At 45.4% G+C, this 17,935-nt stretch overlaps 1 long non-coding RNA gene across 1 annotated transcript; it reads left to right on the top strand.

Annotated features, from left to right (window-relative positions):
* Nucleotides 1–12,986: 12,986 nt before the first annotated feature.
* LOC112878612 lies at nt 12,987–13,774 on the top strand. Its single transcript, XR_003225813.1, has 2 exons — nt 12,987–13,049; nt 13,644–13,774. It is a non-coding gene; the product is annotated as an uncharacterized LOC112878612 (long non-coding RNA).
* The last annotated feature ends 4,161 nt before the right edge of the window (nt 13,775–17,935 follow it).

Raw genomic sequence — 17,935 nt, 5'->3', positions numbered from 1 at the left:
GAGGACGATCGGCGGCCCACCGACGACTACATCAACTACTCATCTCGACTTGAAAACTTGTCGGAATCGACTTCGACTAGTCGAGCTTCATCAACAAATCGCGCAGCTCCATCAACGAGCTCCACGGTTTTGTCGACATTCGTCCACGAATCAAACTAAGTGACTTATACCTTTTTTGACTTGTGCTTCACAAGATCGGCTACCTTTTTGGGTACGCCTCTCGACGGGCATGAAACCCTCGGGGGCTACTCCATGATCGGCTACCTATCTGTGTACGTCTCTCGACGGGCATTGAAACCCTCCAGAGCTACACTTCACCGACTACTTATCCGTGCACATCTCTTGATGGGCATGAAACCCTCCAGAGCTACACTTTGCCGACTACTTATACGTGTACAACTGTCGATGGGCATTGAAACCCTCCAGAGCTACACTTTGTCGACTATTTTTGCACACTGCGCATCCTCTTTGTCGCATGACGACTACTTTCTGCTCATTGTCTCCTCTTAACGGTCGCTAATTGTGACAGTTCGTGTACTTGTAATGCTAGAAATATATTTTGTTAGTGTGAGCTATGTGTTTGTTAGTATAAAGCTCATGTGTGTTTGTGTGAAGCTTTTGAAAATTTAAAATGCAAGTAAAAAGGGTATTTTTGTAATTACAGGAAAACCCAGGGTTGTTTTTGCAAAATGTATTTGGAGAAGGATAATTTTAAAATAAGTGAAAGGTGGTTTTGGTAAATATGTTTTTCTTACTTTATGTTTTGTAAAAATATATATATATTTACTCAAAAGTTGCATTGGAAATGCGCGTGTTGAAATATGTAAAAATTTTGGGTAAAGTGGTAAAAATAAGGGTATTTATGTGATTTTATAAAATTACAATTCCTTTTATGCAAATGTTCGATTTACAAAAGTAACTTTCAAATTTACTTAGGACTAAAGTGTAAAAGTGCAAGTCATCATGACATGTCTATCCAACCATTATGACGAGTCTATCCCGTCATTATGACGTGTCATGAATGATTGCATTTAGGTCCTGAAATTTTATAAATTACACTTTTAGGATAAAAGCAATTCAAATCCGACTTTTGTTCAAAGATTCACGTGTAAAAATATAAATTTTGAGTTTTTGAATTTGAGCCCTAATGCAATGTTGTAGAGTTTGAAAAACTCTCCAACTTTCGTTTTGGGCATTTCTTCATTTGGATTTTAAATCAACGGGAAATTTAGTTTTACAAATAAGTCCCTGCAGTTTTCTGAAATTACGCATCAGTCCTTGGGGAATTTCATTCCTCCTTCTTCTCTGTTTTTCCCCTCTCTCTCTTATCCTCTCCTGGCGTCTCTGGTTCTAGCGGCGCCTCCTCCAGGGGGTTATCCTCCTGCCCCTTCCCCACTTCCTTGGCACGACCTCAAGCGGAGGAGGCGGCGGTGCTCAAGGGCGCTCCTGCCCAGGGCAGCACGCGCGCTAGGCGCAGCGGCGGCAAGCCACGGCTGGGCTCCAGGAGCGCGCGAGCCCACGCGGGCGGAGCGCGCGGCCGCGCGGCCCAGCTAGCGGGCGCAGCGGCGGTTCGAGCGGAGGTGCGGTAGGCGGGCCACGGCAGGCGGAGACGAGCGGCCGGCGCTGGGCCAGGCGCGCGGCGCAGACAGGCGGCCGCGGAGCGCGCAAGCGCCCAAGCGGCGCAGGCAGGTGGCCCAAGCGGAGGCACGCGGCAGCGGACGGAGCGGCGCCCGAGCGAGCGGATGGCGGCAGGCGCTCGGCCGGCTCGTGGGCGGACGCGCGGCGCGGCCCGGCGTGGGCCCAGGAGCAGGCGCGTGCGGGTGGTGCGGCGTTGGCGCGGGGCGGCCCGAGCGGAGGCGCGCTGGATGTGGGCGAGCGGGTGCGCGGGGCTCGGGAGGTGCGTGTGAGCGGGTGAGCGCAGGAGCAGAGCTGGCACGGCGCAAGCACACGGTGCAGGAGGAGCAGAGCGGATCCAGGCAATGCTACGCAGGCGCTAGGAGCAAGCGGGCACTGGAGCGCAGGCTCGTGGACGGCGTAGGCCGGCAAGCGGCATTATAACTGCGCACAAGGAGGAAAGGGGAAAGGTGCTGCGGTGATGGTTTCAGCTCGGGAACGGCTCAAACAGATCCTTGGGTGCCCAAAGAAGCAGGTGGTGCCAGGGATTGGACGACGTCTAGTCGGCGGCGGAGTAGCGCAAGCGCATGAGTGCGCAGGCGACGCAGGAGCTGAAGCGCGCAGACGCGCGCGCGCCGGAGGAGTTGCGGTTTGGCCGTATCGAAGATGCAACCTAGGTGTTTGACGAAATGCCGATACGCACGGTGCTGAAGGACGCGAGGGTTCTGTTGTTGGATGACACGTCAAGGATGCAAGACGCCGTTGGTGCGGGAGCAGAGCAGAGCAGAAGCGGCGTATCGGAGGTGAGATCAAGCGCGGCGGTCCTGCAGGAAGTTACGCGAGTGTGCCGGCCGTGTCTCAGCGGCACACGCGTGTGAGAAATGGAGGCTTAGCCGTGAGCAAGGAAACCTTGAGGTTCGCGGAGGATTTGGCATAGCGAACCAATCCGGCTCTGTCATCTCGTCCCAGGAGTCCACGACACCCAGCAATTCCTTTTCCTCGTCGATCACTGAGCAAGACCACGAGTCACCACGGAGACTATTCCTTCGGTTATCTTCCACCCACGGCAACCATCCCCGACAAATTTCTTCGTCATCCTCAGGATCTCGTCATCATCGAGCTCATCTTATCGTTGCCAATCCTATTCACCGCGGGAAATCACTTTCCGCGTGTTCTCCTTCATAACCAAGGCTATCCCAAGGTTTGCTCTGATTCTCTGAATCTTCTTAATGCCGGCGATTCCTTTGCCGGGATATCGTCGTTAACATCCTGTTATCTGTTTTCCCGGACCAGGGATTTGATTGCTATGTTTTAGAAAATTCTCGGATGTTCCTTGTAAAATTTCCAAAGCTTTCTGTATTTCAAATCGATGAACTTCTACATTTCATAGATTTTCATAAGAAGTTCATAAAAATGTAAAATCAGTTTCGTTTGAAACCCTAAGTCAAAACCTATAAGTTTTATATTGTGATCTTGAGTGAAAATCTTTAATGTGTGGTTTAGGTCAAATGTTAGAGAATGAATGTTTTATTATGCCTTATATTGTATGTTTGTGTTATAGCTAGAAGATAAATTATAGGGTGTATGCTTTAAGTGGAGAAGTGTGATAGTTAGTTAATCCTATCACCCTAGAGCTCATATCCCTACCATCAAGACATTGTCCTCGTCTTGATTGCCGTTTCTTTAAGTTCCTTGTCGTATAAGGATCCCTGTTAGTTTGTGTAGGTCTGCTGCTTAGCCAAAACATCTCTACGGTTATGCCTCAGCATCAGCTTTTGGTTCAGCCGCTAAGTATTCGTTTCCTTGAGTTTATGATGTTCCTATGTAACAGCTGTCAGTCGATACTTCTACCATCGGCTGGTTAGCTGATACGATTGTTACCTTTCTAGTATCGGCTACTGCCGATACAGTTCTTTTGTTCTGTTCTACATCGACTGCACGTAGTCGATGCATCGAAGATGCACCCACAATCTTAGCGTTCTTGCCATCGGCCGACCCAAGCCGATTTTAGTTACTTTTCCATATCGGTTATAGCCGATCGATCCTTAGTTTTCCCACCCTTATCTATACACTTCTATCAGTCGATTTATCAACTGAGAAATCGGCTGCATATCTATCGGTTCTATACCCTTAACCATACCCCATCGGCTGTACGTCACTCAATAGTTGTGCTGACGTAATCGAGTCGATACAACCACACTTAGTCACCTAGATAACACCTAAGCACATCTCAGTAAGACAACTACTTTAGGAGTCATCCTTCTGCCAAGGTAATCGATGATTTCATCGATCCCCTAGGAAACCGACGCACTCATCAATCAGCCAAACCCTCGTTGTTTCCAATCGGCTCTGTTGTAATCTTCAACGAGTAGCCGATTCTAGTTAGTTGTCCCCCTAAAGCTCTATCTAGGTTTAGTTCAGATCTTTTTGGTTAATATGTGAATAGTATGTTGTATGAATGCTGGATTGCAATTGAATTGTGAAGTAAGGTAGTTTTACGTGCACACTATGAATGGAATGTTGCATTGCATGTAGATACGACTACTTCCGCAGACAGTACCTACGAGATCTCCCCGGAGTCTACGGAGGATGTTCCCGAAGACCAAAGGAACGTCACCAAAGGATTATCTGAAGCCCCGAACCAAAGTTCGGAAGATATTAACATTCCTAACTTCAGACTCACCAGTAAAGGCAAGCCCCGGACATAACCTACTATTTTTATTATACTGCAATCTATATCTATTTACGTATTCTATGCATTAAGTTCTTAGGAATTGCTTGAAACCCTAGTTGCATTCTCCTAGGAACCAATGTGATGGATACTAGTACTTGAGTCCGACTAGCTGCTATGCTATTAGGGCCGGAAGAAGTCGGGTGATTTCCTGTCACTCGCGCGATATAGGAGTTGTAATGCTTACATCTCTGTTATCACTATAAGGATGCCGGACGGGAGTTTTGTGCGGTATCATGGTTGAGGTGATACCCCGTCTGTGTTGTTGAATCTGATAAGGTCGCGGTGTGTGCCGATCGGGGTTAAGCGTTTGAAAGTACTAACCACATGCCGTGAGTTATGGGTAAGCGGTAAGCCTAGTAGCCAATCGGCCCGAGGAGTGGACATACCTCCCACCACTCGATTGCTTCTTCTGGTTACTTACGTTCGACTGAGGAAATACGTGTTGCAAGGGCAACCAGGAATACGGGTTTTGTAGTCGCGCTACAGACGTATGTCCTGCACGAGTGATGTGCGTATGTTCCTGCAGTCGCTTGTGGTGGACCTGTCCACGAGTCGGAATGAAAGGCAAACGGTTGCTTCGGAACAAATATTGGATGTTCCAAGCGTGTGAGTTAGGTTTACCTTGCAAGGTTAAATTCGATTCAGAATCGTCCGCCTCTCACGATGATTGAGACTACTTATCCCCTTTATCACACAGAGTAAGAAGAGCAACTATATGATAAGCAATACTGATGGATGAGATAAAGAGCTCTACCTTGCTTGCTTAGTTATAAGTGCTTATCTAGAATGGTTAATCACATAGAACTTGAAAGCTAAAAGTTGAAAATAAGGATCTACTCTTAGTTGCTTTTTCAGCTGAAACTAAACCCAGAACTTTTACAAGCCTTCATAAGTCTAGTTATGGGCTAAAGTATACCCAATTCCGGGTAAGCCTTGCTGAGTATTAGTATACTCAGCCTTGCTAGTTGTATGTTTTTCAGGTGATATCTGTGAAGACCCTACTCTTCCCTTGCCTTGGCCCTATGCTCTTCCAGATGAATGGTCCGTGGAATGGGATCCGTCCTCGGCCAGCACTGGTGATATCGAGTGATGTCGTGCCTGGGCTTAGCATGACATCCGTCTTGACGACGTGCTGTAGGTCATCACGTATGATTTCCGCTGCTAAAAACCCTAACTTTATCAGTTTGTATTGTTTTCTCTAAATTTGAAACCTTGCTCTATTGTTGGAAACTCTTGTAAAGTGATTCCCTGTGATGTAAAATATAATGGTGATTGTATCTCTGGACTCACCTTCGTGTGAGGTAACCTTATTTGATCCTGTGTATCGGTGGTTTATCGGGACGTTACCCGACAGGCCAAGGGATTATACCGTTTGAAGCACGTTGGAGCCCTCTGGAGTGGACTCGCGTACTTGAGCCGGTATAATTCAGGTTGGTTCTGCCACAGCTGGTATCAGAGCTATAAGGTTACCCTGGAGATACATTTTACCTTAAAAATGCTTTCAGTATAAAAGTTTGATCAACAAAGTATTTGGCAAAACTGCGTTGGATTCGTTAAGGATTGTACTTAGTACGTAAAGCCCTAGGGTAATGCTTATGAGGGAAATAGAGGTGGCTATAGTGTGTATATATATATAACCCTCACTACCAGCATTATTTTCTGTCAAAACTTAAATTCATGCACAACCCAACCTTACATTCTGTAACGACACCTTCGATCGTGAGGTAAGGAGGTAAGGATCCTCAGCCAACTGAGGGAGCTTGGCCTTCCCGTCGGTGATGCGAACCGAACGCTGTTTCTCAAGCAGTGGCCTACTTGAGATGCTGCCAATGTACCAATGTCGATTGACGACATTGGGAGTATATGGTTCGGCGCAGGGTATGGCGATCGCAGATCATACCCCCGCATTTTGCGGTACCCCCGTGAATACGTTATCTCGATAACGTATGTTAACGTTGTCTGTACGGCGGTAATTGTACAGATGCTGTTTCTATAGTGAACAGTAATGTTTGGGGACGCTTTCATGACATGCTGGCATGAAAGGTTCAATATATATATATTGTGATTTTCTGCAGGTATGCTAACCTCGTTACGTAAGCTTGAACGTAAGAACGACTAGTATATATATAGGGAGAGACGTATCTATATGATGCCACCGTACTTAACCACGTAAGTCCAAGGTTACTTGGCAGTTATTTTTGTTTGTGAGAACGTGTAGAACGTGCATGCATCATGACATCTTGGATTGACCTGATTGCTTTGAAATATGTGCTTGTATCTGAATGCCTATTTTAACTTTGTGTGGTAGGAGCCAGCGTAATCTGCTAGCTTGAACCCTATCACCAATCTTAGCTTGACAGCCGAATCAAATCCTTGATTTTGCTTTAAATCTGTTTCGGCAGAAACATTAAGCTTCTCCTTTGATGATTGAACCTTGATAACTATCATCAGCAAACCCTTCAATCCATCATTAGTGATCCATCTATCCTCTCTTGGTGTTGTACCTTATATCGTTGGCTATTCTGGTTACAACATCTGAAAGTTGTACCTTCAAATTTTTGCTCAGATGATTTTGGATAAATTAAAAAAATATATAACCATAATTACTTTTTGAATACAATCCTCCCGGCAAAAGCTATGCATCATAACACATACCATTTTGGTTAATGCATGGTGTTGCATCATTATCGGAAATCCGTAGACTGACTAACGGGTGTGCTTTAGTACAACTTTAGGTTGTCTTCAGTTTCCTAAGTCTATCTTGTTGTTGTTGGCACTATAAGGTTGCTATTCTTCTTTTATGGTGGTGTTTAATCACATGACCATGATGCCGTGTCGGAACCTAAGGCCTCATGTGCACTGCAGTCACATGATTGAGCCATTAGGGGCGCACTGGTGACTAAGTACATGTGACGTAACCCCACTGCAATCTCTTCTTATGCAACCTTACTAGTGTCCTAACTTCTAATCTTTGTATAAGGATATAGGACTACCCAAGTGTTAGTTACGAGAGGACGGTTGCAGGGTGTGAGTCGTGTGCATCATCAACTCATGTTAGCAGTATGCATCATGCTTCATGCATTTCATACGTGCATACATTGCAAGTATCATCATCCTTGCATCATAATGTACGCATCATTTGGTCAGCATCATGATAATTGCATTATGTCATATGCACCATTTCGGTCGTGCATGGAATTCTCCATCTTCATGTTGCACCATCACTTCAATCATACATTACAATGGTGCATCATGTTCATGATTATATATCGAGCATTGCACTCTAAGATAAAGCATTTTATCATTATACCTTGATTGCATTGGTATAAATAGGCATATTTTGCAATCAATATCATCTAAATCATTCAGATAATAAAATCTGAGCAAGAATGTTCCAAATATCACTTATCAATCTTTCGTACAATCCTCACTTGTTATTCATAAGTTGTATGATGAATGTCGCCGACATTTATCGTCCTCCTGTTGTGATCGTAGCTCCATAAGAACTGGATCACCTTTCTTTTTCTTTCCTTGTTAAACTTATCCATGTACACTCTATCTATGTTCCCGTTACACTTATCTTGTCATACTCCAATGACTTTTACCATCAACATCAATCATCTCTAGTGTGATTGCTCCCTGCCACTTCTAATGTGTGATTTGCTTTTCTTCCCTTGAAGAGTCTTTCGTCCGAATCTCGGGACGAGATTCTTTTTAGGGGGGAAGGCTGTGACAGTTCGTGTACTTGTAATGCTAGAAATATATTTTGTTAGTGTGAGCTATGTGTTTGTTAGTATAAAGCTCATGTGTGTTTGTGTGAAGCTTTTGAAAATTTAAAATGCAAGTAAAAAGGGTATTTTTGTAATTACAGGAAAACCCAGGGTTGTTTTTGCAAAATGTATTTGGAGAAGGATAATTTTAAAATAAGTGAAAGGTGGTTTTGGTAAATATGTTTTTCTTACTTTATGTTTTGTAAAAATATATATATATTTACTCAAAAGTTGCATTGGAAATGCGCGTGTTGAAATATGTAAAAATTTTGGGTAAAGTGGTAAAAATAAGGGTATTTATGTGATTTTATAAAATTACAATTCCTTTTATGCAAATGTTCGATTTACAAAAGTAACTTTCAAATTTACTTAGGACTAAAGTGTAAAAGTGCAAGTCATCATGACATGTCTATCCAACCATTATGACGAGTCTATCCCGTCATTATGACGTGTCATGAATGATTGCATTTAGGTCCTGAAATTTTATAAATTACACTTTTAGGATAAAAGCAATTCAAATCCGACTTTTGTTCAAAGATTCACGTGTAAAAATATAAATTTTGAGTTTTTGAATTTGAGCCCTAATGCAATGTTGTAGAGTTTGAAAAACTCTCCAACTTTCGTTTTGGGCATTTCTTCATTTGGATTTTAAATCAACGGGAAATTTAGTTTTACAAATAAGTCCCTGCAGTTTTCTGAAATTACGCATCAGTCCTTGGGGAATTTCATTCCTCCTTCTTCTCTGTTTTTCCCCTCTCTCTCTTATCCTCTCCTGGCGTCTCTGGTTCTAGCGGCGCCTCCTCCAGGGGGTTATCCTCCTGCCCCTTCCCCACTTCCTTGGCACGACCTCAAGCGGAGGAGGCGGCGGTGCTCAAGGGCGCTCCTGCCCAGGGCAGCACGCGCGCTAGGCGCAGCGGCGGCAAGCCACGGCTGGGCTCCAGGAGCGCGCGAGCCCACGCGGGCGGAGCGCGCGGCCGCGCGGCCCAGCTAGCGGGCGCAGCGGCGGTTCGAGCGGAGGTGCGGTAGGCGGGCCACGGCAGGCGGAGACGAGCGGCCGGCGCTGGGCCAGGCGCGCGGCGCAGACAGGCGGCCGCGGAGCGCGCAAGCGCCCAAGCGGCGCAGGCAGGTGGCCCAAGCGGAGGCACGCGGCAGCGGACGGAGCGGCGCCCGAGCGAGCGGATGGCGGCAGGCGCTCGGCCGGCTCGTGGGCGGACGCGCGGCGCGGCCCGGCGTGGGCCCAGGAGCAGGCGCGTGCGGGTGGTGCGGCGTTGGCGCGGGGCGGCCCGAGCGGAGGCGCGCTGGATGTGGGCGAGCGGGTGCGCGGGGCTCGGGAGGTGCGTGTGAGCGGGTGAGCGCAGGAGCAGAGCTGGCACGGCGCAAGCACACGGTGCAGGAGGAGCAGAGCGGATCCAGGCAATGCTACGCAGGCGCTAGGAGCAAGCGGGCACTGGAGCGCAGGCTCGTGGACGGCGTAGGCCGGCAAGCGGCATTATAACTGCGCACAAGGAGGAAAGGGGAAAGGTGCTGCGGTGATGGTTTCAGCTCGGGAACGGCTCAAACAGATCCTTGGGTGCCCAAAGAAGCAGGTGGTGCCAGGGATTGGACGACGTCTAGTCGGCGGCGGAGTAGCGCAAGCGCATGAGTGCGCAGGCGACGCAGGAGCTGAAGCGCGCAGACGCGCGCGCGCCGGAGGAGTTGCGGTTTGGCCGTATCGAAGATGCAACCTAGGTGTTTGACGAAATGCCGATACGCACGGTGCTGAAGGACGCGAGGGTTCTGTTGTTGGATGACACGTCAAGGATGCAAGACGCCGTTGGTGCGGGAGCAGAGCAGAGCAGAAGCGGCGTATCGGAGGTGAGATCAAGCGCGGCGGTCCTGCAGGAAGTTACGCGAGTGTGCCGGCCGTGTCTCAGCGGCACACGCGTGTGAGAAATGGAGGCTTAGCCGTGAGCAAGGAAACCTTGAGGTTCGCGGAGGATTTGGCATAGCGAACCAATCCGGCTCTGTCATCTCGTCCCAGGAGTCCACGACACCCAGCAATTCCTTTTCCTCGTCGATCACTGAGCAAGACCACGAGTCACCACGGAGACTATTCCTTCGGTTATCTTCCACCCACGGCAACCATCCCCGACAAATTTCTTCGTCATCCTCAGGATCTCGTCATCATCGAGCTCATCTTATCGTTGCCAATCCTATTCACCGCGGGAAATCACTTTCCGCGTGTTCTCCTTCATAACCAAGGCTATCCCAAGGTTTGCTCTGATTCTCTGAATCTTCTTAATGCCGGCGATTCCTTTGCCGGGATATCGTCGTTAACATCCTGTTATCTGTTTTCCCGGACCAGGGATTTGATTGCTATGTTTTAGAAAATTCTCGGATGTTCCTTGTAAAATTTCCAAAGCTTTCTGTATTTCAAATCGATGAACTTCTACATTTCATAGATTTTCATAAGAAGTTCATAAAAATGTAAAATCAGTTTCGTTTGAAACCCTAAGTCAAAACCTATAAGTTTTATATTGTGATCTTGAGTGAAAATCTTTAATGTGTGGTTTAGGTCAAATGTTAGAGAATGAATGTTTTATTATGCCTTATATTGTATGTTTGTGTTATAGCTAGAAGATAAATTATAGGGTGTATGCTTTAAGTGGAGAAGTGTGATAGTTAGTTAATCCTATCACCCTAGAGCTCATATCCCTACCATCAAGACATTGTCCTCGTCTTGATTGCCGTTTCTTTAAGTTCCTTGTCGTATAAGGATCCCTGTTAGTTTGTGTAGGTCTGCTGCTTAGCCAAAACATCTCTACGGTTATGCCTCAGCATCAGCTTTTGGTTCAGCCGCTAAGTATTCGTTTCCTTGAGTTTATGATGTTCCTATGTAACAGCTGTCAGTCGATACTTCTACCATCGGCTGGTTAGCTGATACGATTGTTACCTTTCTAGTATCGGCTACTGCCGATACAGTTCTTTTGTTCTGTTCTACATCGACTGCACGTAGTCGATGCATCGAAGATGCACCCACAATCTTAGCGTTCTTGCCATCGGCCGACCCAAGCCGATTTTAGTTACTTTTCCATATCGGTTATAGCCGATCGATCCTTAGTTTTCCCACCCTTATCTATACACTTCTATCAGTCGATTTATCAACTGAGAAATCGGCTGCATATCTATCGGTTCTATACCCTTAACCATACCCCATCGGCTGTACGTCACTCAATAGTTGTGCTGACGTAATCGAGTCGATACAACCACACTTAGTCACCTAGATAACACCTAAGCACATCTCAGTAAGACAACTACTTTAGGAGTCATCCTTCTGCCAAGGTAATCGATGATTTCATCGATCCCCTAGGAAACCGACGCACTCATCAATCAGCCAAACCCTCGTTGTTTCCAATCGGCTCTGTTGTAATCTTCAACGAGTAGCCGATTCTAGTTAGTTGTCCCCCTAAAGCTCTATCTAGGTTTAGTTCAGATCTTTTTGGTTAATATGTGAATAGTATGTTGTATGAATGCTGGATTGCAATTGAATTGTGAAGTAAGGTAGTTTTACGTGCACACTATGAATGGAATGTTGCATTGCATGTAGATACGACTACTTCCGCAGACAGTACCTACGAGATCTCCCCGGAGTCTACGGAGGATGTTCCCGAAGACCAAAGGAACGTCACCAAAGGATTATCTGAAGCCCCGAACCAAAGTTCGGAAGATATTAACATTCCTAACTTCAGACTCACCAGTAAAGGCAAGCCCCGGACATAACCTACTATTTTTATTATACTGCAATCTATATCTATTTACGTATTCTATGCATTAAGTTCTTAGGAATTGCTTGAAACCCTAGTTGCATTCTCCTAGGAACCAATGTGATGGATACTAGTACTTGAGTCCGACTAGCTGCTATGCTATTAGGGCCGGAAGAAGTCGGGTGATTTCCTGTCACTCGCGCGATATAGGAGTTGTAATGCTTACATCTCTGTTATCACTATAAGGATGCCGGACGGGAGTTTTGTGCGGTATCATGGTTGAGGTGATACCCCGTCTGTGTTGTTGAATCTGATAAGGTCGCGGTGTGTGCCGATCGGGGTTAAGCGTTTGAAAGTACTAACCACATGCCGTGAGTTATGGGTAAGCGGTAAGCCTAGTAGCCAATCGGCCCGAGGAGTGGACATACCTCCCACCACTCGATTGCTTCTTCTGGTTACTTACGTTCGACTGAGGAAATACGTGTTGCAAGGGCAACCAGGAATACGGGTTTTGTAGTCGCGCTACAGACGTATGTCCTGCACGAGTGATGTGCGTATGTTCCTGCAGTCGCTTGTGGTGGACCTGTCCACGAGTCGGAATGAAAGGCAAACGGTTGCTTCGGAACAAATATTGGATGTTCCAAGCGTGTGAGTTAGGTTTACCTTGCAAGGTTAAATTCGATTCAGAATCGTCCGCCTCTCACGATGATTGAGACTACTTATCCCCTTTATCACACAGAGTAAGAAGAGCAACTATATGATAAGCAATACTGATGGATGAGATAAAGAGCTCTACCTTGCTTGCTTAGTTATAAGTGCTTATCTAGAATGGTTAATCACATAGAACTTGAAAGCTAAAAGTTGAAAATAAGGATCTACTCTTAGTTGCTTTTTCAGCTGAAACTAAACCCAGAACTTTTACAAGCCTTCATAAGTCTAGTTATGGGCTAAAGTATACCCAATTCCGGGTAAGCCTTGCTGAGTATTAGTATACTCAGCCTTGCTAGTTGTATGTTTTTCAGGTGATATCTGTGAAGACCCTACTCTTCCCTTGCCTTGGCCCTATGCTCTTCCAGATGAATGGTCCGTGGAATGGGATCCGTCCTCGGCCAGCACTGGTGATATCGAGTGATGTCGTGCCTGGGCTTAGCATGACATCCGTCTTGACGACGTGCTGTAGGTCATCACGTATGATTTCCGCTGCTAAAAACCCTAACTTTATCAGTTTGTATTGTTTTCTCTAAATTTGAAACCTTGCTCTATTGTTGGAAACTCTTGTAAAGTGATTCCCTGTGATGTAAAATATAATGGTGATTGTATCTCTGGACTCACCTTCGTGTGAGGTAACCTTATTTGATCCTGTGTATCGGTGGTTTATCGGGACGTTACCCGACAGGCCAAGGGATTATACCGTTTGAAGCACGTTGGAGCCCTCTGGAGTGGACTCGCGTACTTGAGCCGGTATAATTCAGGTTGGTTCTGCCACACTAATCTACTCGGGTAGCACATGCCTTAATCCGTGAAACCTCGGCTCTTCTGTCATGCCTAATACCTTTACGTGTACACGAGACAAAGATCTCATACACGCTATGAGCAATGGCTAAAACGGGACCAGGTGCTTAAACGTAACAGGCATTCTAGTCGGGAGTTTTAAATAGCCTAAAAAAGAGCTCGACACAGCAATTTTTACGCCGGATAAATTTTTGCGTCTTCACATTATTACTGAGTACTACTCGGTATCTTCGCATTATGCAATATAATGTATGCATTGTCTTTTTTCAGATCAAGCTTCGATAACAACTCTTCAGGCAGCACGGCGTCGTCACACCCGGTTTTAAGAATAAAACCGAAAGCATAACTATATGTATGCCAGGATCAAGTTCCATACATATAGTGACTTCATCAGTGAATAATCAGCAACAGTATCACGAAAAGAGAATTAAAAGACTATAAAGATTATCAGAGTTATATAGCTTATTCTGGAAACGAAGACTCCACACTTCACAGGCAATCGACCGGGGGTTCCGCAGGCCTAGAACTCAGCATCATCTTCAAAAGACTTCAGATCACTTTCTCCTCTGAGCAGCAATTATAACAAGCGTGAGTACACTTATGGTTGGTACTCAGCAAGTGTTGGGAATTATATGACATGAAGGCCAAAAGCAAGGAAAGGCTGACTAGCTTACTGCGATAAGCAATTTTAATTGGTCAAATTTTATTAGCACCTGATTACTATGGTATGAGTTTATACCAAAAACCCACATTAAAAGAGAGAGAAGAGATACATCATAAGCATAACCACAACCATACACATGGTCCACAATAACCATAACCATAGCCATGGTCCACGATTTAATTCATCTTCAAGTTCAATTATCATGTGAGGGTCCAAGCCGCTCTTAACCGTGAGCACGGCTGATATATCAGTTTTCACTCTGCAGAGGTTGTACACTTTACCCACAATTCATGTCTCCCGATTTGCCCGAGGTAGCTAGCCTCTTAAACACTTCCGAGGTGAGTGGCAAGGGATTCACTACGAGGCCTTTACAAAGATTCCCTAACTTATGATAATCCGCTAAGGTTTCAAGTCAAAGCGGTCATAACCCTCCCTAATGAGGAAATACCTTAGCCAAGGACCACATAGCCATGTGCCTCAAAAGGACCGAGCTATACCCCGTCGATGCAACCCCTCTTGCCCTTTCGGTAAGATTATCATAAACTAGAGTCTCTAATTAATTAGCCAAGACCAGAGCCATATAGTATTGTGGTTGCACTGTTTTCCTGGGTGGTTCTCCATGTTCCAATTAAAACATATAATCTTGTGATTAACATCACCAAGAGCATGAACATGGATAAAACAGGTATAACATCATCATTGTTGTCATCATGATTATATATTATTCCCCAAACCATAACCAGTTGAAGCAACTAAGCAATAGCTACCAACAATAAAGATAAAACCCAGGATGACAAGAAATGATCATAAAGACTAGGCATATCCTTAATTAGGATCCATCAAAATTAGGACACATGCATGCATATAAAGAAAATGTTGTATTTATTGTGATTATTAGGACAAAAGCATGATCAAGGAAACACTTGCCTTTCTTTTAGCGAATAGCTGCTCAGAGTCTTCAACTCTTGTTCTTAAAACTCTATATCTTCAAAGCTCTTGGGCCACGCTCCTTCTAACGTCACACAAGCAACGGGCTCAAAACATACGAGCAAACAAACAAACAAGAACGACTAAGAACAGATACAACAAACAAAAGGAAAGCTTTAAAAGAGCGAACTAAAGGATAAGGCTCGATGCTACGGTCACGAGAAAGAAAGAAACGCGGAAAACGGAGCTAGGGTTGAAAAGAAATAGCTATCGGAAGATTTATATTATAAAAGGATAAAAGAACGATAGGCTTTCATTTATTTTAATTTAGAAAACTAATATAAAAGATATTCAAAAGAGAATATCCCTAATTATAATTAACTCATATTATATTTGCATTTATAAAGACGAAGTAGAACTTAGTCAAATTTTATATACAATTCTCTATGTATAAATTACACTAATTAAATAATTAATTAGAAAAGAAAACTTGTGAGAACATCTAAACGCATAACTTTATGATTCGAGTTGAACTAAACAAATTAAATTACAAACACATTTAAGTGGATATTAATCAAATTAACATTAGTTATGAAAACCGGAGAAAAGACTTAATTGGATTTTATTTCGGAAAACTAGATGAGAGGATATTATTCAAATTAAATTGATATTTAATTTTAAAAATAGGAATTACGGCACAACAACGCTACTAAACGATAGCTTAGGGTTTTAGAAGACTAACGCAAAAAGAACGGATCGAAAAGGATATAAAACGCGGAAACTACGCATAAAACAGCACTGCAAGGACCTATACGAAATTAACTATAGACTTTAGGGGTTAGCAGAAAAGAAATACAAGACACAGAAAATAGTGCTTGCAAAACAGGAAAAGATTAGGGTTAGATCTGAAAAATCCCATGGTGGGGCTGGATTGAGAAGATGGAATAGATCTAGGGGGTTTTCTGCAATTTTTACAGGACACAAGAAAGAACAGGAAAATTACATCTTTCTCCAGGGACTGGATTGCAAGATCTCGAGTTCCTCCATGGCTGCTGCACGGGAGCTTGCTGCCAGACAAAATTGGAGCGATTTAGACCATGGGAGAGCACGGGAAGTGGGGGAAAAGAAAGAGGAGAGGGAGGGGGTTCGATTCCATGTCTTACCCGCAGCGGAGATGCACCGAGGCGATCGAATTTCGCGAGAGAAAACAGCAATGTCAGGTCTGTTCTGTTCATCTGTTTCTGGGCGATTCTGTGCGTGCAGCTTGCAGGGGATGACAGCGGGGCTGTAGGGCAGCGTGGTGCAGGGGGGGGAAGTGCAGGGCGCGCAGCGCAGCACGGGTACAGGGCGACGCCGGGGGCTAGGCGACGGCGGCGCTGGCAGCAGCAGCAGGGGCGCGAGCAGCAGGGGCCAGGGGTGACGGTGATGGTCATGCAGGGGCCGTGCAGGAGGACGGGGGAAAGGGAACGGCTGCAGCAGCTGCTGCTGGCGGCGCGCAGGGGCAGGAGCGGCCTGGGCAAGGCGACGAGGAGGCCGGCAGGGGTTGGCAGTGTTGCGGCAGGAGATGCACAGAAGGGCGACGACGCTCCTGGTGGCCGGCGGCAGCACCTGTTTTGTGGATGCGCAGGAGGAGGGAGAGCAGGGGCGCGAGGAAAAGCTAGGGCCGGCTACATGGGCAGCAGGGATGTGATGCAGAGGGTAGGGTTACGCGAGAATTTATAGGGCACACAGGAGCTGACGTAGGGGAGAAAAATTAGGGCCGGCTACTGGAGAAACTGGTGGTGCAAGACATGTTTAAATAAGCCTGCAGATATCATGCTGGACTCCAACTCGAACGAGGGTAAGAACACGGCGGCGCATCGGGCTGGGACTCGTTCTTGAGTCCGGATTGCTCACGGGAGACAGGATTGGACCGACCAGCGGGTCCCACAATTTAGCTAGCAACGAGAGGATAGAAGAGGTAACAGAAAGAGGAAACGAGAAGGGCCAAGTGAGTTCGTTTATGAGCCGAAACATGATCGGGTGAGTGGTGAATACGAAAACGAGCTGACTGAGCTGATTGAACATGAACGAGTTATTCGAGAGCGCGGAAAAGTGAAGGAAAGGATCAGGCCGAGTCGTTGGAGCTGACGGTGATCGAACATCATTGGAAAAACACTGAAGATGAGCCGCGAGGCGTCGTTTTCGAGCATGACTTGATCAGGGAAACGGTTAGAGGATCGGGAGCTCGACGGAACTTCTTAATGATTCGGAGAGGATAAGGTTAAAAGGATATACAACAAAGATACGGCTCGGTCTGACTGCGATGAAAATCAAAATAGAAATATTTTCCCAGAACATATTTTTTAAGTTTAAAATAAATCTAGAAAAGTCCAGATAAATATTTCAAACCAAGAAAAATATATCCGGAAGAATCTCAAAATTTTCCGAGGAAAACTCGGGAGGTAATTTGGGTCACGAGGAATCCAAATAAAATACTTGGAATTCATGAAAAAGAATTTTAGAGCTTTCCAAATAATAAAATAAATGGATCTAGCTCTAGGATAAATAGAATAATTGCCAGAAAAATCTTTAAAATTCTCAAAAAAATCCTATTGATAGATGAACATATTGTAAAAGACATTCACATCCTAAAATTAAATATTTTAGGGTGTGACAGAACTACCCCCCTTAAACAGAATCTCGTCCCGAGATTCGCAAGGGTTGGTGGCAAAGACGAGAGCTAGGGCAAAAAGATTTCAGCAAGAAGACAACAAGATTTCAAGGCGGGTATCGAGAAAGGAGAGAATTTGGCTTTGGATCTTCACTTGCTTTCAGCTGGATTGAGCAGAAGGCGCTGCGAGAGATTCACAAGGGCTGGTGATTGGAAGGGGAGATAGAACATAGAGTTTTTTTTATAAGGGGTAAGACAATATGGCAAGATGGGTATCAAGAAAAAGAGGGACGATGATTGGATCTTCTTCATGTGCTT

This window comes from Panicum hallii, unplaced genomic scaffold (genome assembly GCF_002211085.1).
Source record: "Panicum hallii strain FIL2 unplaced genomic scaffold, PHallii_v3.1 scaffold_74, whole genome shotgun sequence".
NCBI lineage: Eukaryota > Viridiplantae > Streptophyta > Magnoliopsida > Poales > Poaceae > Panicum > Panicum hallii.
This window is presented reverse-complemented; position numbering and strand designations above follow the sequence as displayed.